This window comes from Oryctolagus cuniculus, chromosome 16 (genome assembly GCF_964237555.1).
Source record: "Oryctolagus cuniculus chromosome 16, mOryCun1.1, whole genome shotgun sequence".
Taxonomy (NCBI): Eukaryota; Metazoa; Chordata; class Mammalia; order Lagomorpha; family Leporidae; genus Oryctolagus; species Oryctolagus cuniculus.
Window position 1 is genome coordinate 32,246,817 of NC_091447.1, and position 22,271 is coordinate 32,269,087.

Genomic DNA, 22,271 nt, shown 5'->3' on the forward strand with positions numbered 1-22,271 from the left:
TACAGTTTTTCCCTCAATGCATCCCTGGAAATCTTCTTGAGAAGCAAATCATCATAAAGTTGCTCCTATGTTCCTTTAGGGACAGCGCCATAATTGGGAGCTGAGATACTGACTAAGGATTTGGAGTAGAATAAATCATAAATATGGTCACTGATCCACCATAAATGCAAAGCCATAACTGCTGTAAACCTCAATGATCACTTAACATTTTAAAATTATGTTCTAAATCACAGAGGCCTATAATTTTATGACTGTAAGGGACCTTAGGGATTATCTTGTCCAGCCCACAATTTGGAGATAAGGAAATTTAAATCAAAGAAGATTAAGTGATTTGCTTAATTTAGTTAGAAGCAGATCCAGGAAAAGACTGGGTCTCCATCTTTCCCCTTGGCTCAGTTCTTCCTGACAATACTCTACACATTACACAGGTAAATACTAAACAGTAGAGGGTCAGCCTATCCATGTGGGGAATGGGAAAGTTAGTCCATAATCAATGTGACCAAGTTCTAATATTATTACTATTATAGGAAATTAATTTGATACTATTTAATAAACCTCTCATCCTTAGGAGAATTTTTAAAAAATGTTGACTTCCATCTATTTGAAAAGTAAGAATGACTGTATGTGTGTGTGTGTGAGAGAGAGAGAGAGAGAGAAAAAGAGACAGAGAGACAGAGACAGAGAATTTTCCATCTACTGATTTACTTCGCAAATGTCTTCAATAGCCAGGGCTGGGCCAGGTTGTAGTTGGAAGCCTACAGCTCTATCTGGGACTCCCATGTGGGTGGCAGGGACCCAGATACTTGAGCCAGCATCTGTTGCCTCCCAGGATGTGTATTAGCAGGAAGTTGAATTGGAAAACAGAAGAACAAGGCACTCTGATATGGGATGTAGGATTCCCAACCAGCAGCTTAGCCTGCTATACCACAATGTCTGCCCCATGGGGGATTAGGCAAGAAAGACAAAGGTTTGATACATTCATATTGCTGTGAGGTAGACGGACATTTTTGCCTACAGAATGAGTCTAGCACCATCTGCAGCTGTCGTAGGAAGTCATCACCATAATGAGATGTGTGGGCCAGTACATACTGTGCTTTCTCATGCCTTGACTCAGGGTCCAACCCAACTGACCTCCAAGCAGCCAGGGCAATCTTGTTCATGACAAATGCTCTACACATCGCCAGAGCACTGAGAACTCCCATCAAGCCACAGCTTAGCATACAGCTAACATCAAAACACCCAAGACTTCCTGTGCTCCATCCACAACCCTGAAAGAGCCATGGAGTGACCAAAGGGCAGTGGGATGGATTTGTATGGAGAAGAGGTGATAACATTTTCATCAACACAGGGTCAACTGTGATATGGGACAAGGGAGAGCGAGTAGGGCAATATTATGGAGTCTCACCTCTGCAGTCAGACTTCTAAAGACCTGTTTGAAAAGTTGTCTCTCTTCTTCCTGCCTTCCTAAGCCATTGCTATAGAAACAGGGGGATAAAATGGGCCCCTCCATGCTGGCAATCTCCATTGACCAGCTAATGAGTACCAGGCACCATGGCAGAGCTAATGGAACAGTTCCTGCTCTTAAGGAGTTTTCTCTAATGAGGGAAGGCTGGGAAGTAGACAAGAAAATAAAAAAGATAGTGCACTGTGGTGAGTTCAATGAGCTCCTGAGAGTCTCTAGCCTAGTCTATGATGTATAGGAAAAGAAAGAACAGTCAGTGAAAATGATACAAAAGCCAGGAAGAGAGAGAATAAAACAATAGCCGGCATTGCGGGAGTGTTTAGACTATGTCAGGCATCATTCTGAGACCTCAACTATGAGGTGCTTACTATTATGATCCTCTTGCATGTCACAAAACAGAGGTTAGGCTACCTGCTTGGTGCCCCACAGCTATTCAGTGGCAAAGCCTGAATTCAAATCAAGCATTCTGGCTCCCGAACGTCTACTCTTAGCTACCACACAGAGAAAACAGCCAGAGAGGCTGTGGTCATTCAGAAACATCTGCTGAGGCAGGCAATTAGCCTAGTGACTAAAGCACCAATTAAGAAGAATGCATCCCACCTCAGAGTACTTGGGTTCGACATCAAGTCTGGCTCTTGACTCCAGCTTCCTGCTGATGCAGACGAGGGGAGGCACCGGTGATGGCTCAAATAATTGGGTTCCTGACACCCACATGGGAGACCGGGATGGCATTCCCAGCCCATCCCCAGACCCAGCCATTGAAGGCATTTGGTGAGTGAACTGATTTAGGAGCTCCCTTTCTCCATGTTTTTGTCTCACTCTCTGCCCCTCAAATAAGCAGAAATAATATTTTTTTAAAAAAGAAGTGTCTGCCAGTTATGTAGTATGGTTGAGTGAGTCTACATGTACAGAATAAGCACATCAAAAACCTGAACACATTTCTCATGGAGTGTCATGTGGAGGTGAATTTCCCACCCTCATTCTCACTCTAGCACACACAGAAAGTAGTAGTTGATATAAACTGCATAGAATTTAGGGCATCTGTTTGGGTGGTTGGTAAAAAAAATGTGTTATATTTTCTTTATATTATATAACTATTATGAAAAGAAAAAGAGAACGAAATGTAGAATATTAAAGAAGATATGAATATATCTTCTTTAATATATATATAAATATATAAATTTATATGAAAGTAATAAATAGTATCTTTACAAATTCTTTTAGGTAAAACTTGAACTTGTTTCCACAAATGTAACTTCCAAGATCAGACAAGGTCAGGGTGGTATGGCCGTAGGCCACAAATGTAACTTTTAAATAAAAGGTTTTTTTTTTTTTTTTTTTTTGACAGGCAGAGTGGACAGTGAGAAAGAGACAGAGAGAAAGGTCTTCCTTTGCCGTTCGTTCACCTTCCAATGGCCGCCGTAGCCAGCGTGCTGCGGCCGACGCACCGTGCTGATCCGATGGCAGGAGCCAGGTACTTATCCTGGTCTCCCATGGGGTGCAGGGCCCAAGCAGTTGGGCCATCCTCCACTGCTCCCTGGCCACAGCAGAGAGCTGGCCTGGAAGAGGGGCAAGCGGGACAGAATCCGGCACCCGGACCGGGACTAGAACCCGGTGTGCCGGCGCTGCTAGGCGGAGGATTAGCCTAGTGAGCCGCGGCGCCGGCCCTATATAAAAGGTTTTACACTCCAAATGATGACAGAGAGTTTCCAATCAGGAGTTTTCAATGTCCACCTCTCTACAGTCTTGATAGCATTGATAGCATCAGTGAGAAACTTTGTTCACATTGACAGGTAATAAAATGTTTAGGGGTTGGTGTTGTGGTACAATGGAGTAAGCTGCTACCTAGGGCACCTACATTCCCATGTTGGAAGGCTATCCTTCCGCTTCTGATCCGGCTTCCTGTTATAAACCTGGGAAGGCAGTGGATGACGACCCAAGTACTTGGGTCCCTGCCAGCCAGGTGGGAGACCAAGGTGGAGTTTGTGGCTGCTGGCTTTAGCTTGGTCCAGTCCCAGCTGTTACATCTATTTAGATATAACAGTGAACTAGAGAATGGAAGATCTCTCTCTGTTTCTCTCTCTCTCTCTCTCTCTCTCTCTCTGTCACTCTGCCTTTCAAATAAATAAAGAAGACACAGCATTTTATATCACAGCAATTCAAAATTATATAAACACTGAAATTCATTAAAATATCTGAAAGCTCTTTCTTTTCCTTTCATTGACAAGGGTGGGAATGAAAAGGCACTTCCAAAGTAATGCAATAGTTTTAAAGAAAGCATTTCAAGATAGCAGTGGCAGGGCAGTATTAGAGTGGTCATTCACCTTGCAGCTAGCTGAGCCTAAAAGGATGTATCAGCCACAGTAGTCACATATACTCAATTATATGAAGACAGAGTGTCCTGCCCCATCGCCTCCGCTGCCCTGCCCCACAAATGTCAGCATCCTGGGCTGCTCACTGCATCCCGGGCACACCGGGGACTTGCACTTCCCCAGCAGGTCTGGGAGTACCCTGTCTGCAGTGCACAGTGACTTCTGTGTGGAAGCTGCTGAGATGGAGCCCCGTGTTTAGAGTACTCACTCAGCTGCAGCACAGTACCAGGCATTAATTCAGGCTCGCTGCCCCTCCTTGTGGGCATCAGACCTATTTTGTCACTCTGAGGAGCCCTGGACAAAGCTGCTTCTAGCCTGAGGCCACCAGCCTGGCTGCCCCAGGGCTGAACAAATCAATTGTTGGTGGCACATGTGTAAGTCATTCATGGCTCACCAACTGGGAAGTTCTGAATTAAATAGTGCTTAAGCATGAAGACTCTGGAGTAGGACTGCCTATGTTTGAGTCCTCATTTCTTCTCTTCACAATTCTGTGTCTTTTAAACAACTTAATAAAATTTCTTTTTCCGAGCTTTCTCGTCTGTCAGCTCATAGTCTTACTATGTTAATGATTGTTAAGTGACTTTATGCAGGAAGTGTTGCTGTAAGTCTGTCCTTAGTACATACTATACATGAGCCATAACCATTATTCTCAAATCCTTAAGAGTCATTTACTTAGTGACTAAACTTAGATATATTTTCATTTTATGGGATTTTTAAAATCTGGGGCATTTTCTCTTTTATTATTAAGCAGTCACTTAATATTCATCTATTTATTCATTCACATAACAAACGTTTATTGTGACACCTATTATTTGCCAACTCTTGGTTATATTGCCCTGAATTCATGGAACATATAGCCTAGTAGGAAGAGAGATGCAAACAAGTAAACATAAATAGAGAGACTAACTGTAATAAGTGCTATGAAGGAAAATAAAGGACATCACAAGATCATTTTATAGGAAGGTCAAGTTACTTAAATTCTGTTTGAAAGATGACAGGGGATTCCCCTGTGAACCATGGACATCTGACCGGAGGCACACATACTGACAAGAAGTTTGCAAAGATGTGGTAGGCAGATGCTGGGAATGAATTCTAAGCTAAGAAACACATGTACAAGGCATCCAGGTAGGAAGGAACTTGGTATATGTGGGAAAGAGATATCAATAGGGTGAACATGATGATATGTGTGTGTGGACACGAGTCATCTAGGACTAGAGAAATAAGAAATGGTCAGCTCTTGCAAGGTGTTTATGGGCTATCTCAGGGGACTTCATGTGTAATCTAAGTTTTTGAAGGGTTTTGAGCAAAACAGAAATATGATCCAAACTGATGAATGTAGAAGGGATTGGAAGGCAGTGGAATCTAGGAGCTCATTAGGTGCTGCTAACAATAACCAAGTGGGAGACGATTATGGTTTAAACCAGGTGCGGCAGTGAGGACAGAGAGACATAAATGGATGATGGAATTGAAGGACCTGGTTAAAAACTGAATGTGCGAGCAAAGTGAGGAGTAAGGAAGACAGAATTATGGTTCTTAGTTGTCTCTGTTGAGTAAATACGTAGATATCACCTGATTGAGATGAAAGATAATTTAATTTTGAATATTTATTGTCAGATGGTTATGCAAAGATATCTGGATATGCTATTGAATATATCTATAAAATAGTGGACTAAATATTTTAAAATAAAAATGGAAATTGTTGACATTTAGTTGATACTTAAAGCCATTGGAATGGATGAAATTGCCAGGGTAGGAATGTGAGGTGAAAGCCAAGATTGTGCAATTCAAGGTCTGAAATCCAGTATGTGGGCTGAACACAGGTGAATAAGGCATCAACAAAGGAGAGGCCTAGAGGACAGAGAAATTCCTGTCTTCACAGGTGAGCTCACTTGATGACACAGCAGTGAAGAGAAGAGGCTATTTCAAAAGGATAGACTGGTCTACTGAGTTGAGTGCTACCGAGGGATTCTGGGAGATGATCATTTAAATGTCCCATGAAATTAGCAATCAGAATTCTTAGTAACTTCAGCCAGAAATTTCCATGAAATGGTTAGAGCCAAAAATTTGAACTTATTTTCTTTTGTTAGCACTGCCCTATGTTTCTCCTTTTTATTGACAAAATTATTGAAATCAAAGTCTACATCTGCATTCTCCATATCCTACCACCCAGACCCTTCTCCATTCCCACCAAAGCTCTTAAAATATGGTTCTCACTCCAGACGATACCATAGGCCACCTTCATGAGAAACTTCATGACCTCTGACTTCATTTAACCCTAGGAAGAAAAAAACCCTGTTTTTATTAGGCATTTTCAAGTCTCAAGTACAGGAATAAAAATCATAAGTGTATACTATTGAGAAGCTCAACTGGAAACAATAGATAAATAATTATAAATAAATTTTATGATTACTATCTCCAGAAATATGAATTCTCTGTGGATATTTTATTACATAACTCACAACAGTGATTCTCAACATTTTTCCTGTCTTAACCCCATGACAGATGACTTTCACATGCATGACACATTTCATGGATTTATTCTACTCTTTTCCCTCCTATTTGTAAAATCACAGCATGTTGAAATACAGTCAAGGGAGACTGACATTGATAGGGATAATTTTGAATCTATACTTACTCCTGAGGAAAGAACATACTCAAAAACTTTAGAAGTTTATTTTTAGTAATAAAGTCCTTGAGATACACCACACATCTGATGGATGGATATGAATGGGATCATACTTGAGAACCCTGTGAAACAAATTCAGGTAGTCAGGCATTGCAGGTAGGAAAGAGGACGTGGGGACAAGGAATTTTCTCAGGAAGTAATTTTCATGCTAAGGAGCTTCAGTTTTATCCAGTAGAGAAAAGGAGAAGCCATAGAAGAATGAGGACTTTGTGAGTCCCAAATGGTCAAAGATAGGCCAGAAGCAAGGAGGTAGGTTTAAAAGATGCTCTAAGTCACCCAGATGGTAGACGAATGTGGCCCAAGCTAGGGATTGACAGCGGAGGAGAAGAGAACAGAGAACGTATTTTAAAGAGAAATGAGTTTCATACCTGAAAACAGGTGCTGGTTTGTAAGTAATCGTATTATTCTACTTCACCTGGTGAAGAGCTTTGCTGGTTTTTAGTTGATTCACTTTCTTCTTTCTTTTGCCCTCTGGTTCATTGCAAGACTAGTGACAGAGAGAAATTTCATTTCGGTCTTTTTTTCCTTCACGCTTCCTTTAAAAATTCCTCAGCCCCATAGCATCCATTTGTATCTGGTTGCTGTTGTCCCCACTAACCTCTCAGGAGCCCAAAAGCAACATGAACCAAGTAAAATGTGATGCCTTTTCCACTTGGCTTTTACATTAGCCAGCGTTCTCAATTCTCCTGTTTCCCTCATGGGAATCTAATTCTCCCAGTTATTCAAATTCACAACTGCATACTAATTTTGCATTATTTCAGTCTTCTAAAATTCCTGTTATCTAAACAGTCAGCAAGTTGTCTCATTTTTTTTCCTTCAAAGTATTTTTTAAACCTATCTGCTTTCCTCCTGTAGGACTCCAACCCCTGCCACAGTGCTTGTTGACTGATTAATGCCCTACCTAAGTCTAGGACCTTAAAACTTTATGCTTAGACCATTACTATAGCCTCCTACAATGATTTTCATCTACTTGCTCTCCCTAATGCAAAGTCTACTAACAGCTTCCCAGTATTAATGGAATAAGGACTCAAACTCTAATCTGGACTCACTTATCTGTTCAATCTTATGAGAGCACAAAGGGGTAAAAGCAGAGGGGAGAATACGATGAGCATTCCTTTATTCACTCTAGTGTAGGTCATTTGTGGGGAGAGGGCAGGGGAAGATTTCCCACAGAATGATTTAAAACATTGTGCAAATGTTGGAGTATATCACCTAAGGTCAATGCCAATATTTAGATTCTACGATTTTCTTTCCATTTTCTTCAAATACTGTGCTTCTACGTCCTGGCACTACATCCACTTCTCCATGAAAGAACTGAGATAGACACTATCCTTCCAATTACTCTCGACACCTGGTAGTTATTCTTGGTCCTCTCTTCTATCTCAGCTACTTGTATACACTGCGATTCTTGTCCAGGGTTCATCTAGGCCTAATGCAGAACACATCTTTGTTCATTTGCCTTATAACTTGGTTTCCTTAACTCCAGATCTGCTTTTTTCTCTAACCCATTATCCATTTATAGTTAGGACTGGCACATTTTAGCAATAGTGCAAAATTCTGCCCCACTTTTTTTTTCCTTTCAAATAAAGCTTACTGGAACACAGCCAAGCTCATTTGTTTATCCACTGAGTAATTGTGTCAAAGATCATGTGGCTTACAAAGCCTGAAATGTTTGTTATCTATCTCTTTGCAGAAAAAGTTGGCTGACCCTTGATCTGTAGTAAGAATGGATTTCCTAAAGCCAGATATGACCACTTTGCTGTTTAATTTAAAATCTTTCAATGATTTCTCATTGCTTTAAAAATCCAACAACTTCACTGTAAGAAAACCTAAACGTGGATGCATACTTGCCCATGCTACCTCAAAACCACCCCCTTCTGCTGTTGCACCTGCACTAATGTTCTTTGTGCTTCTCACATTCTGCCAGTCTCCCTCTTGTACTGAAGACCTTTGCCCATGTGATTCTTTCTGGCTGCGATGCCCTCATTCTTCTCCTGCTTTTTATCTTTTCCTTTATCCTACTGTCATGTTACACAGGAAAATCTGTCTTTTTTCAAATCAAAAATTCAATGTCTTTTTCTTAAAGATTATTTCTCTCATTTTCTTACTGGGTCATCCTATTACACTCTCTCACAGCACTCTCAGCCTTATTTTTTAAAGATTGATTGATTGATTTGAAACACAGCAGTAGAGAGAGAAAGAGAAAGGAGAAAAAAGAGAGAAAAAGAGCTGTTATCTACTGGTTTACTCACTGAATGGGCACAAAAGCCAGGGCTGGGCCAGGCTGAAGCCAGGAGCCAACAACTCCATCAGGGTCTCCCACCTGGGTGGTAGAGGCCCAAATACATGGGACATTAGCTGCTACCTTTCCAGGTGCAAAATTGGCAGGGAGCTAGATCAGAAGTGGAGCAGCCAGAACTTGAACCAATTCTCTGATATGGAATGCTGGCATCACAAGCCATGGCTTAATCTGTTGATTAAGTTGCACCAAAACACTTGCCCTCAAATAATTTTTAGAATCAACATGTCAGTGTCAAGATAAGTATCACTGTGGATTTTGATATGAGTTGATTTCAATTTAAACATCAATTATCAAAAGCTGCTATCTTATTAATATTTCTCTAAACTTTCAGTCCTTTCTCTAACCTTTCAGTCTCTAACCTTTCTCTAGTCTTTCAGTCCATGAACATAGAATATTTCTCCATATATTTAAATCTCCTTTAGAGTTTGTTTGCACTATGTTGTGGATTTCAGTGTGTATTTCCTGCACATTATTTATTAAATATATTAATAAGTATTTTATTATTTTTCATGCTATTGTGAACTGGATTTTCTTTTTTTAAAAAAGATTTATTTTTATTTAATTGACAGGCAGAGTTACAGAGAGGTAGAGACAGAGAGAGAGATCTTCCATCCACTTGTTCACTCCCCAGATGGCCACAACAGCCAGAGCTGCACCGGTCCGAAGCCAGGAGCCAGGAGCTTCTTCCAGGTGTCCTACACGGGTGCAGGGACTCAAGGTTCTGGGCCATCTTCCATGGCTATCCCAGGCCATAGCAGAGAGCTGGACAGGAAGAGGAGCAGCTGGGACTAGAACCGGTGCCCATATGGGATGCTGGCACTTCAAGCCAGGGCGTTAACCTGCTGAGCCACAGCCCCATGAACTGGATTTTCTTTATATCATTTTCAGAATAGCTTTAGCTAGTAAATGAAAATATAGTTCATTTTCATATATTCATCTTGTGGCCTGCAACATTGCTAAAGTAGTTTAGTAGTTCTAGTGGTTTTGGAATTTTCTACATATCAAATTATGTAATCTGCAAATATTGGCAAATTTTTGAAAGATTTATTTATTTATTTATTTGAAAGGCAGGGTTACAGAGGGCAGGTATTTCGCTGCATCAGATTAAGCCATGGCTTGTGATGCCAGCATTTCATATCAGAGAACTGGTTTTATTTGTTTATTTGAAAGGCAGGGTTATAGAGAGGCAGAGGCAGAGAGAGAGGGAGAATCTTCCATCTGCTGGTTCACTCCCCAGATGACCACAACAGCTGGAGCTGGGCCAATCCGAAGCCAGGTTCCAGGAGCCTCCTCCGGGTCTCCAATGTGGTCCAGGGGCCGAAGGACTTTGGCCGTCTTCCACTGCTTTCCCAGGCCTTAGCAGAGGCAGGATGGGAAGTAGAACAGCCAGGACTCAAACTGGCACCCTTATGGGGTGCCAGCACTGCAGGCAGCAGCTTTACTGCTAAGCCATAGCACCAGCCCTAAAGGCAATTTTAGATACCTTTAATTTCTTTTAAGTCTTCCCATTTGCACTGACTGGAATCTCTGGAAAGATGTTGATTAGAAGTCACAGGAATTTCCGCTGATATTAAGAGGAAGCGTTCAGTCTTCTAACTTATTAAGAATGATGATGTTAAGAATGAATGTTTCGGCCGGCGCTGCGGTTCACTAGGCTAATCCTCCACCTAGTGGCGCCAGCACACCGGGTTCTAGTCCCGGTCGGGGCGCCGGATTCTGTCCCGGTTGCCCCTCTTCCAGGCCAGCTCTCTGCTGTGGCCAGGGAGTGCAGTGGAGGATGGCTCAAGTGCTTGGGCCCTGCACCCCACGGGAGACCAGGATAAGCACCTGGCTCCTGCCTTCGGATCAGCGCGGTGCGCAGGCCGCAGCGCGCCAGCCGTGGCGGCCATTGGAGGGTGAACCAACGACAAAAGGAAGACCTTTCTCTCTGTCTCTCTCTCTCTCACTATCCACTCTGCCTGTCAAAAAAAAAAAAAAAAAAAAAAAAGAATGAATGTTCCATAGATTCCTTTTACTTGTTGAGGAAGTTACCTTCTTAGTTTGTTGAGTACTTTTTTTTTTTTTTTTTTTTGACAGGCAGAATTAGACAGTGAGAGAGAGAGAGACAGAGAGAAAGGTCTTCCTTTCCATTGGTTCACTCCCCCAAATGGCCAGTGCGCTGCGCTGATCCGAAGCCAGGAACCAGGTGCTTCCTCCTGGTCTCCCATGTGGGTGCAGGGCCCAAGCACTTGGGCCATCCTCCACTGCCTTACTGGGCCACAGCAGAGAGCTGGCCTGGAAGAGGAGCAACTGGGACAGAACCCAGGGTGCCGGCGCCACAGGTGGAGGATTAGCCTAGTGAGCTGCGGCACCAGCCTGTTGAGTACTTTTTCAAAATCATGAATGAATGTTGTGTTTGTCAGATGCTTTATTTACATCTATTGAGATGACCATGTTGTTTTTGTCATTTATTCTATTATTGTAGTACATTACATCTCTTGCTTTTTTAACATAAAGCCAACTTTATATTCCTGAGGTAAAACCCAGTTGGTCATGGTGGTTTGTTATATGTTGCTGTTGCTGGATTTGGCATGTTAGTATTTTGTTAAAGAGTTTTATGTCTATGTTCCTGAAGAAATTGATCTAGAATTTTCTTTTCTTGTGATATTTTTATCTGTGGCACTGTGTAAATTTCTTTATATCCTCGGTTTTATACATATACTGTATACACTCACATATACTAAACTGATCCTTAATTGATGATTTTGGCCTTTCCAACTAGACTGTAAATTCTATGAAGTCAAAGAAGGTATCTATCTTGTATACTTTTGTATATTATATGTATCATTATTGAATAAAGCTGAACAGGTATGATATTTAGGGTACTATTTTATATCTTGACTTGAGCATGTTAATGTGGGGAGCAAACCGGACTAGACTGAGTTACTGGAATTAAGACTTATTCTATGCATCTGCTCTCCCACAATATGGCGCTGGGAGAGAAGTAAACAGCTTCCGCACAGCTGCCTCCAGTTCAACCAATAAACTGTAGGACTTGCTCCTGATTGGAGAGCGGCGTACTCGGCGTGTGGGCAGCCGAGTTGGGATTGGCGGAGGAGGACTATAAAGGAGGAGAGAGACGGCATGCATGGGGAACATCTAAGGGGAACATCTAGCTGAAGGAACACCTGTGCAGCCCCCGAGAAGAGCCGGCCGGCGGTGTGCCGCTCCCCTGCGGAAGTGGGGAATGTGGCCAGGGGGAACTGCCCTTCCACGGAGGTGGAAGGGATAGTAGCCAACCCGGGAAGAACCAGCAGCAAACCCGGGGAGGGCCGAGCAGACGAAAGAACAGCGCAGGGTCCTGTGTTGCTCCTCCACGAAGAGGGGGAGCGACATAATGGTGCCGTGACTCGGATATGAAGCCTAGGCAGGGTTTAGTGTCGTTCCTCCACGAAGAGGGGGAGCGACATGTTAATATTGTCACCTGTATGATTTAAGCATTCATAGACTCCTTTGTTTATATTTAGCTGTGGTCAGTACTGTGATGGGTTTGAATTTGTCATTTCTTTTGTCAATGCTTGTGTTGATGAGGGACTATACCTATGCATCTGTCTAGTCCTCTTCTTATTGACCCTTTGTTTCATACTCCAAAGGTGATTTTGAACCCAAAATCTGTTTCTGTCCATGTTATTTGTATTATCTTCAAATTGTACTAAAATACCTCCTTTACTTCCTTAAGTTTATAATTAAGATGTCACCGTAGCTTTCTGTCTTAGTCCATTTGGGCTACAATATCAAATCCCATGAACTGGATGGCTTACAAACAGCAAAATATTATTTCTCACTCTTCTGGAAGCTGAGACGTTCAGAATCAAGATTTGATGTCTCGTAAAAAGGGCTGCTTCCTGGTTCATGAAGGCCGTCTTTTTGCCATTACCTCACATGGCAGAGAAGTTGAGGGAACTCTCTTGGCCTGTTTGACAACGGCATGAGTCCCATTCATCAGGATTCTGCCCTCATGACCTAATTAGCTCCCAAAGGCACCCTCTCCCAATGAGATCACATTGGAGGTTCTGATTTCAGCATAAGAACGTTGAGACGACACGTTCAGCCCCACGGCACTTTCTTTCCTGACTGGTACACAGAAGTTGACTTGGTTGTTTTGGTCTGTTTCATTTTCCAGAATGCAGCTGAAATTGTCTCAACCAGTTTGTTGTTTACTGTTTTGTGCACTGTACCTCTCAGCTGATGGGTCCGGTGGAAGATCACCATTCTCTTGGTCACCTGTAAAACCTTACAGCTTTGCTAAGCACTCAAATCATCCTCAACTTGTTCATCATCTGGTTCCAAGTTTAGCTAAAGAACTGTCTTGTTGTCTTCAGCATGTTCTCAGTAGTCATCTCAATTTGAGTGTTGACCATTGTGGCATTATTCTTACACATAAATACTAATCCTACTATTTTAGTTTCTTTGGAGTAGAATAAATAAGGCAGTTATAAGCCTGTGCAACACACTCTGACACCCACCAACATAAACATCCAGTGGGCTTATTTCTTCATAAATAAATGATGATATTATCTTTAGAGCTTAGAATTAAAAAGTTGTGTTTTGACTGGTATTTTATAGAGACATGGTTAGGAATGTGCCTAGACTGCCTAGATGCCAACTCTAAGTCTGCTTCCTAACTTGTAGAACAAAGATGATAACAATTGTACTTTATTCTTGAAGATTGAGTGACAGAACTTTTGTAAAGCACTAGCAGAGTTCCTGACATACAATAAGCTCACAATATGTTGTTATTATTAATGCTGATCTTGGGATAAGCATGCTGTCTGCATTTGTAGGGATTTTTGTATGACAGGAAATCATTCGTGACCCCTCATGCAAATGGCAAAGGGTTAGAAGATGAATTTTCGGTGAAACACCTATTTCCTTCAGTCAGACACCACTAACAATTAGCATTATCTCTGAAAAGGAGACATTTAGGATTAAATTAATAACATATAATGGTTTTCTCCTGGCTTTTGACTCCAAATAGTTGTATCCAACTAACAGAATTGAATTTTTGTTAAATATTCTGCAAGTAAAGTATTGCTTTACTCATCACTTTGTCCTGTATCCAGGCAAGGGAGCTTGGTTCTATGCACAAGATTGTAGACCTCCCATACTGCAGCTTTTCAGGACTGTGGTTTGGCTCTGTGGATATTCAAAATTGCTAGAAAATTTATCATGAGAAAATGCTGACTCAAAATGCCTGTATCCTTGAAACAAAAGTATATGTCGAAAGATCATTGTCGGTACTGGCATAGCTGTAAAGAAATTATAGAATTCAGTTTTGTAGAGAACCATATGGGCTACAAAATATCTATAACATGACAATTCCTAGTATATAATGAATGACATATACAAAGAATTTCTAACTTCAATTTGCTATTTTCTATAACTAACCTCACTCATAGAGTCAAGTCCTCAAATGATTGTCTGTCTGTAGGAATTTTTACTGCTCCTTTTACATGTCTTAGTTTATTTGTTAAAAAATATAGGAAGCCCCTCATTATTTTGCTTGTTCAACTGTCAAAATACAGCCATCATTCTTACCTGGAAAGATATCTAGAATATGCATGAAGGGACTTAGTAGTTCATGGAAAGTGCACATTATCTTTTAATTCCATTTTTCATGAACTCTTGAAGTCCCTATGTATGAAGGGTATAATATTTATTGAAAAGTGTATATGTGTGGTATGTGTGTGTGCAAGAATATACATCTAGAAATAGGACAAGTTAGGAAGGTTATGTACTAAATAATTTCTTCTGGTGGACATATGTTTGAAGAGCAATGGGATAAGAATGTTCACTTCCTTTATTAATTAATAAAACAGGTGCGGTGTCTAATTTACTTGTTTGAAAGTTTAACTCCAAGGTCATGAATAGCGAAGGGATCCAGAGTGAAAGCAGGAAGAGCAAACAGGTGGCATCTCAGTGAATGGTGCTGTTGGCTGGCACCATAATGAGATGAAGTGAAAATGAAGGTGAAACCCTAGATTTGGAACACATTTTTCATGTAGAGGAAACAACTTACTGACAGAGAAGGAGCAAACTGAGAACAGTGGAATAAAGGATGACCCTTAGAATTGGGGCTTGAGAAATTGAATAAATGGTGGTGTTGTGTCTGAGCTCAGAGTCCGGCTCATTCAGACAGGTGTGCAGCACCACCAGGGCCTGCTGCACATCACTGTCCTCCACTGTTTACCAAGTGCTTTCCACGGACAAGGCATCAGAGGTTTAGGAGTAGTTTAAAAGGACTCAATCTCATGAAACTTAGAGGGAGGAACTAGACAATAAAATAAATAAATATGGAATAAGCCACACTATGTAATAGTTCTACTAGGCATCACTAATACATTAAGTTTATTCATTTAAATAATAGTTATAGTAGGTGGTACTATTCAGCTAGCCATAGACTAGAAAATGAATTGGTGCCTGATCGTATGTGCCCTGCTAAAAAGTCTGATTTTCACAATGTATTGTTTTTGGAATATAGAGATTTGAATGAACTGAAAAGTGAGCTGTGTTCTGGGTTGATGCTGCCATTTTGTGGTACAATCTTTGTTTTCTAACAAAGTCCCTGAAGGAATTCAGAATTTCTTGGGCAAAATCAGTGATTTAGCATGTTTAAGCATTACTTTTATTAAGAACTGTCTCCTTCACAAGACTCAGTGAAATGAAGGGGATCAAACATCTAAGCCTGGTGTTTTTTGGGAAGAATAAAGAGTTTTCTTCAGTGAGTATACTTTTTGCCTGAAAATTTATTTTTTTTGCTTGATAACTGGCTCTAGATAATTTCATATGAGTCATTTCAGAGAATTGCTTTTTATTTTGTTCAATTGCATCTTTTTTTCTATGTCATGATTTTTTTTCTTTTTTTTTAAAGATTTATTTATTTATTTGAAAGTCAGAGTTACACAGAGAGAGAAGGAAAGACAGGGAGAGAGAGAGAAAGGTCTTCCATCTGCTGGTTCACTCCCCAGATGGCTGTAATGGCCGGAGCTGTGCCGATCCGAAGCCAGGCGCTTCTTCAGGGTCTCCCATGCAGATGCAGGGGCCCGAGGACTTGGGCCAACTTCTACTGATTTCCTAGTCAACAGCAGAGAGCTGGATTGGAAGTGGAGCAGCCAAGACTTGAACAGGTGCCCATATGGGATGCCAACACTGCAGGCAACGGCTTTACCTGCTGCACAATGGCGCCAGCCCTCTATTTCATAATTTTTTAACTTTTATCTTTATTATTTGTTCCGTTTTATTTTCTTTGGGCTTACTCTGGTCTTTTTCTACTTTCCTGGGTGGAACACATAGATATTTACTTTTGTTTTTTTCTTGTTTTACATGCATGTTTTTGTAAGGATAGAATTTTACCACTCAATATTGCTTTACAACAGGGTTCAAAATTTGCTTTGTAGCATTTGGATTGCAGTTAATTCTAAATATTGTATCATTTTGATTGTGATTTTTCTATTTAATTCATGGCTTATTTAAAAATTAGTTTTCAGTTTACAAACTTTTTTTCCTCCTTAAGATTGTTGAGATTTAATTTAATTATTTTCAGTCAAATAATCTGATGCATGAATGTTAATTCCTAGGAACTTATGAGACTTCCTTTGTGACTTAATAATTCATCAATTTTTGTGTATGTTCCCAAGAGAAATGAATGTTCTTTTTTGCGGTCAGGGTAATTAATCACATTTTTCAAACTGATTGTGATCTTACTAAGTTTCTGTCTTCTTGACCAGTCAGCCTCTGAAGAGATATCTTAAAATCTTCTCCTTTGGCTGCATGTTTATTAATTCTATGTAATTCTCTCTTATAGGCACTGAAGTTCTGTTTTTTGGTGTATTCAAGTTCATGAGTATTGGTTCTTCCTGGAAAATAATTCCTTTTATCGCTTTGTAGTATGTCTCTTTATCTCTCAGTTTCTCATCTTAATCTTATTTGTCAAATATCAGTATAAACATTTTTTTAAAAGTAGGCTTCTTTTAGTATATATTTTTCTGGTATATATTTTACCATACTATTATTTTTGGATTTTTGTTTGTTTTAGTGTGTTTCATGTAAGGAACATGACAACATATACCCAGATTTTGTTTTTGTTATGCCATTCCAAGTGAATAGTGATTCTTTGATGAATGAGTTTAATGTATTTATATTTAATGTGATTATTGATATATTCAGATTATTTCTGCAATCCCATTTTGTGTTTTGTTTTTGGGTGTTATGTTTTATAATTTTAGCAGAAATATACAAATTTTACATGTTTATACGGTACTTATATGATGTTTTCATACATCTATATATTGTATAGTATCCAATCAAGGTGAATATATTTAACATTTCTTTATAGTGAAAACATACAAAATCCCATCTTCTGGCTTTATTTCCGAGAAATATAAAGTACATTATTGTTATCTATAGTCACTCTCCTATGCAAAAGAACTCCAGAACTTCTTACTCCTAGCCATCTGTGTAGCATATCAATCAGTGTTTCCTTTTCCCTCTCTGCTTTGCTCCTTAGTCTCTGGAAATAACCACTATATATATGCATGTGTGTATACACATATGTGTGTGTATTTATATACATATATGTATGATTTATTTATTTATTTGAAAGGCAGGGTGACAGAGAGAGAAAAAAATCTTCCATCTACTGATTCAGTCCCCAAGTGCCTGCAACAGCACTTGGCTGATCCGGGCTGAAGCCAGGCGCCCAGAACTCCATCTAGGCCTCCCACGTGTGTGACAGACAGGAAAGGTGTGAAGCACCTTCCACTGTTTTCCTGGGTGCATTAATAGAAAGCTGAACTGGTGCTTGGATATGGGATGCCAGTAACACAAGAGGAGGCTTAACGCACTACAGTACAGTGCTGGCCCCACCACCACTTCATTTTTAACTTCTATGAGATCATCTCTACATACAAGTGACATCATGATCATGTAAAAGTGTCTGTGCTTGGCTTATTTAATGTAACATAATGACCTTCATTACCCTCCATGTTGTTGCAGATGACAAGATTTCATCCTTTTTATGGATGAATAATATTCCATGTGTGTATATTGCATTTTCATTATTTATTCATTGGTGGATGGACAATTAGTTTGTTTCCATTTCCTGGCTATTGTGAACAATGCTGCAATAAACATGGGAGTGCAGATGTTTCTGTGGCAGATGGATTTCATTTCCCTGTGATGTACATACCCAGATGTGAGATTGTAGAAACATCTGGTAGTTCTAATTTTAGTTTTTGATGGACTTCCATACTTTCTTCCACAATGGCTGTACTGATTTGCGTTTCCGCCAATAGTGTACAAGTATTCTCTTTCTTCCACATCCTCACACACACTTGGTATCTTTAATGTTTGTGAGAATAGCTAATCTAACTGGAGTAGGGTGGCATTTTCCTTGTAGTTTTATTTGCATTTCCCTGGTAACTAGTAGTATTGAGCTGTTTTGTATATTTTACTCATATTTTTCCCCCTGCTTCTATTTATTTCCCTACCTTTTGGCATTAATGAAATGTGTTCACTTTTCTCACTCTGCTAATTTCAGAGTTATAACTTATCTTTCTATTTTAAGTAATTGTCTTTTATATTCCACGGTATAGTAAAATATGAAGTAATTTAGTACCTGTGATATTTTTTCCAGGGAAAATCCAAATATTTCGGCATACTATAACACCTTTCAAGTTCTTTCCTGTGGTCTTTGATATTAGTATTGCACTGAGTCTTTTTTTTTTTTTATTTTTTATTTTTTTATTTTTATTTTTTTTATCTTTTATTTAATGAATATAAATTTCCAAAGTACGTCTCATGGGTTACAATGGCTTTCCCCCCCATACCGTCCCTCCCACCCACCACCCTCCCCTTTCCCACTCCCTCTCCCCTTCCATTCACATCAAGATTCATTTTCGATTATCTTAGTATACAGAAGATCAGCTTAGTATACCTTAAGTAAGGATTTCAACAGTTTGTTCCCACACAGAAACATAAAGTGAAAAATAATAGATGATTTTTTTTTAAATGATGATGAAATCAGATCAGACCTATTGTCATGTTTAATCCCAGTGAGAGTCAAGTTGGGAATTGATAGTTTCTTTTCTTTTTTTTTTTTTTTTTTAACAGAAGATCAGTTTAGTGTACATTAAGTAAAGATTTCAACAGTTTGCACCCCCATAGAAACACAAAGTGAAATATACTGTTTGAGTACTCGTTATAGCATTAAGCCTCAGTGTACAGCACATTAAGGACAGAGATCCTACATGAGGAGTAAGTGCACAGTGACTCCTGTTGTTGACTTTACAAATTGGCACTCCTGTTTATGGCATCAGTAATCTCCCTATGCACCAGTCATGAGTTTCCAAGGCTATGGAAGCCCCTTGAGTTCTCCGACTCTTATCTTGTTTAGACAAGGTCATAGTCAAAGTGGAGGTTCTCTCCTCCCTTCAGAGAAAGGCACCTCCCTCTTTGAAGACCTGTTCTTTCCACTGGGATCTCACTCACAGAGATCTTTTTGCCAGAGTGTCTTGGCTTTCCATGCCTGAAATACTCTCATGGGCTTTTCAGCCAGATCCGAGTGCCTTTAGGGCTGATTCTGAGGCCAGATGCACTGAGTCTTAGTTCTATCTTTCTGATTAATATAAAAATTGGGTCTTAATTTGTATTGTATATTTTTAGTGAATAAATAATTAAATTTACACTCTCTTTTGCTGTTATGTTTGCTCATCATTGCTGCTTACACCACACTCTGTCCTATAGTTAATTTTTATCTTTAATTTATTTTTTAATTTTTTTATTTTTTGACAGGCAGAGTGGACAGTGAGAGAGAGAGAAAGAGAGAAAGGTCTTCCTTTGCCGCTGGTTCACCCTCCAATGGCCGCCGCGGCCAGCGCGCTGTGGCCGGCACACCGCGCTGATCCGATGGCAGGAGCCAGGTGCTTATCCTGGTCTCCCATGGGGTGCAGGGCCCAAGTACTTGGGCCATCCTCCACTGCACTCCCTGACCACAGCAGAGAGCTGGCCTGGAAGAGGGGCAACCGGGACAGAATCCGGCGCCCCGACCGGGACTAGAACCCAGTGTGCCAGCGCCGCAAGGCAGAGGATTAGCCTAGTGAGCCGCGGCGCCGGCCCCTATAGTTAATTTTTATTTTCACTAAATTTCATCCTTTAATAGTTTTTTTCAGTGAAGTTTTGTGGGTAATAAACTGTTGCAGTTTTTGAACAACTAAAAATGGCTTTTTTTGTTCTCACTCCTGCATAATAATTTAATGAAGTATAGAATTCTAGGTCAATAGTTCTTTTCTTCTTTCTAGGACTTTAAAGTTGTTGGTTTCTAGACTTTCAGTCTCCATTGTTGCTTGTAAGAAATGTGTTGTACCCATAAGTATGTGGTTTCTGACAGATGATCAGTTTCTCCTCTCTTGTTAGCTTCTAACATAGCTGCACTTTCATCAAGATCAGTTGAGCTGTAGATATTCTGTATTTCTTTAATTCTGGTAAATTCTGTTATTTTCTTTTCTACGAAATCCTACCTCCCGGCCTTTGCTGTTAGCACATACTTCTGGAACCGCTCTCAGGTGAGTGATGAAGTCTATCAACGCTGCACTTCATCTGTGCCTAAACATTTGCCCATCTTCTCCTATCCTGTCCTGCTGCCTTTACTTCTGCAGGTTTTACCTGAGAACAACCTGTCTATGAAGCACTTGCTTCTAAGAAGCTGTGCTTCTAGGACCCCCAGCTAAGTAACTTCTCAAAGTCACATTGTAGTCAAGTACTGGAGCCACTGTCCTAACCTCGGCACTGCAGCGCCCACGGGAAAGGGGTTTTCAAGTTGGGCAGGCAGAATGGGGTCAGTAGTGTCCCAGCCACAGATGCGCTGGACCCTCCTCTATGCTACCTGCCAGCAGCTCTCAGCGGACAGCCTTCCCCAGCCGCTACTCTCCTGCCGGAACGCGACGGTCTGCAGGCCGTGGCTTGGCTGCAGGGCTGCTTTCCTGATCCTCCTGCTCCTCCAGTTGAATGCCACACCACCAGTGTCGCTGAACTTCTTCGGCTCTGTCCGCCTTGGGGAGCGTGGGAGTCTGGTTGTCCTCTGTCTTCTTTTCAACCTCTTGTTCTGGCACAGATGCTGTGCCCTCCTTCCTCTAAAGCCTTCTCTTTTTGGTTCTTAAAAGCCTTTTCTTTTCTGAAAATCCTTCCTCTTGCATTTCAAAAACTTTGGCTTTCAAAAGTATTGTTTCAGATCTGGGATCAAGAGCTTATTTGGGAAGTTAGAACTGAACACTGTTTCTTTCTGTATTTCAGCTCTCCTCATTCTCCTTCAGGATCTGTGGGAGCTCTCCTGGAGTAGGAGACATGCAGACGCTTGTATTTCAAGATGCTTTCCTGTCGTGGTGTTCAGATGCACCGGCTCGAAGCCTGGCGTAGAGTAGGTATGCAGTGCGTGTCGCCAGTGTGCCTGCTATACTGATTATTTTCATCAGCAGCATTTGCCAGTGCAGGATTTATTCCCACAGATTGCTTCTTTGTTTTGATGAGCTCCCGTTTCCCCAAAGCTAACTGCTGCACAGCCCTAATCTCTTGCTGTGTATAGATATCCAGTGGCCCAGGGCCATGGTTCCCTTTACAGTTTCTTCCAAGGACCTTGGTAGACATGGCACTGAACTCCTGCGGATGTGTCGTTCTCCCTACATTGTTGTTGAATCCCGTTGAAATAAGCACAGCCATCCCTTGCATTGGTTCCCTGTTGTTTTTGTTTTGCTTATTTCCTGTTATTTTTCTCAAAGATCTAGTATAATATTTCAATTTCTGTTTTCAAAACCAAAACATAAAAAGGCCTAATCAAAATTTTAACAAATTGTTCAACTGTATCAGATTGAGGACTAGTTTCCTGGCCTTGTATTTATGGGGTTGTGAAGATTGGCAGAACAGAAATTTAAAAAAAATTGTAAAGAAGTAAATATATATTGAATTGCTTCATGTAATACTGACAAGTTTTTGCTGATTTCACTGGTACTGGAGCATATATGGTGAGTAAAAGGAACTGTAAGTCATTTGGTTGGTTTCCTACATGCATTCTTAGTTTCCACGAGGAATCACAGAACCGTTCAGTCATGCCCTGCATGTGACATCTTGGTCAAGAGCAGACCACATGTATGGAGATTTATCACTTAGTGACATCCTGCTTATTTTAGTTTAAGGACACTCTGATGTTCACACGGGGAGAAAATCACCTAATGACTCCTTTCTCAGAACACATTGCTGTCATTAAGCAATGCATGACTGTATTTGATTGACAGTTCTTGGGGATATCCCTACCACAGCTTCTCCATCTCTCAGCTGCCCCATACAGCAATAAGATGGCTAACAGTGAGTATTTACTCTGTATCAGGTGCTATTGTAAGCTCTTCGCATGTTTGTTCACTT

General features: G+C 40.6%; 1 long non-coding RNA gene across 2 annotated transcripts in view; it reads left to right on the forward strand.

The window, feature by feature from the left end:
- The first annotated feature begins 1,615 nt into the window (after positions 1-1,615).
- The window catches only part of LOC127492676 (uncharacterized), a 138,785-nt gene continuing 118,129 nt past the window's right edge, over positions 1,616-22,271 (forward strand). Inside the window, exons 1-2 of one of the 2 annotated variants that reach the window (XR_011383170.1) lie at positions 1,616-2,233; positions 21,150-21,277. This is a non-coding gene — a long non-coding RNA (uncharacterized lncRNA). The remainder of the gene's footprint in view (positions 2,234-21,149; positions 21,278-22,271) is intronic. The other variant, XR_011383171.1, reaches the window with a different exon arrangement.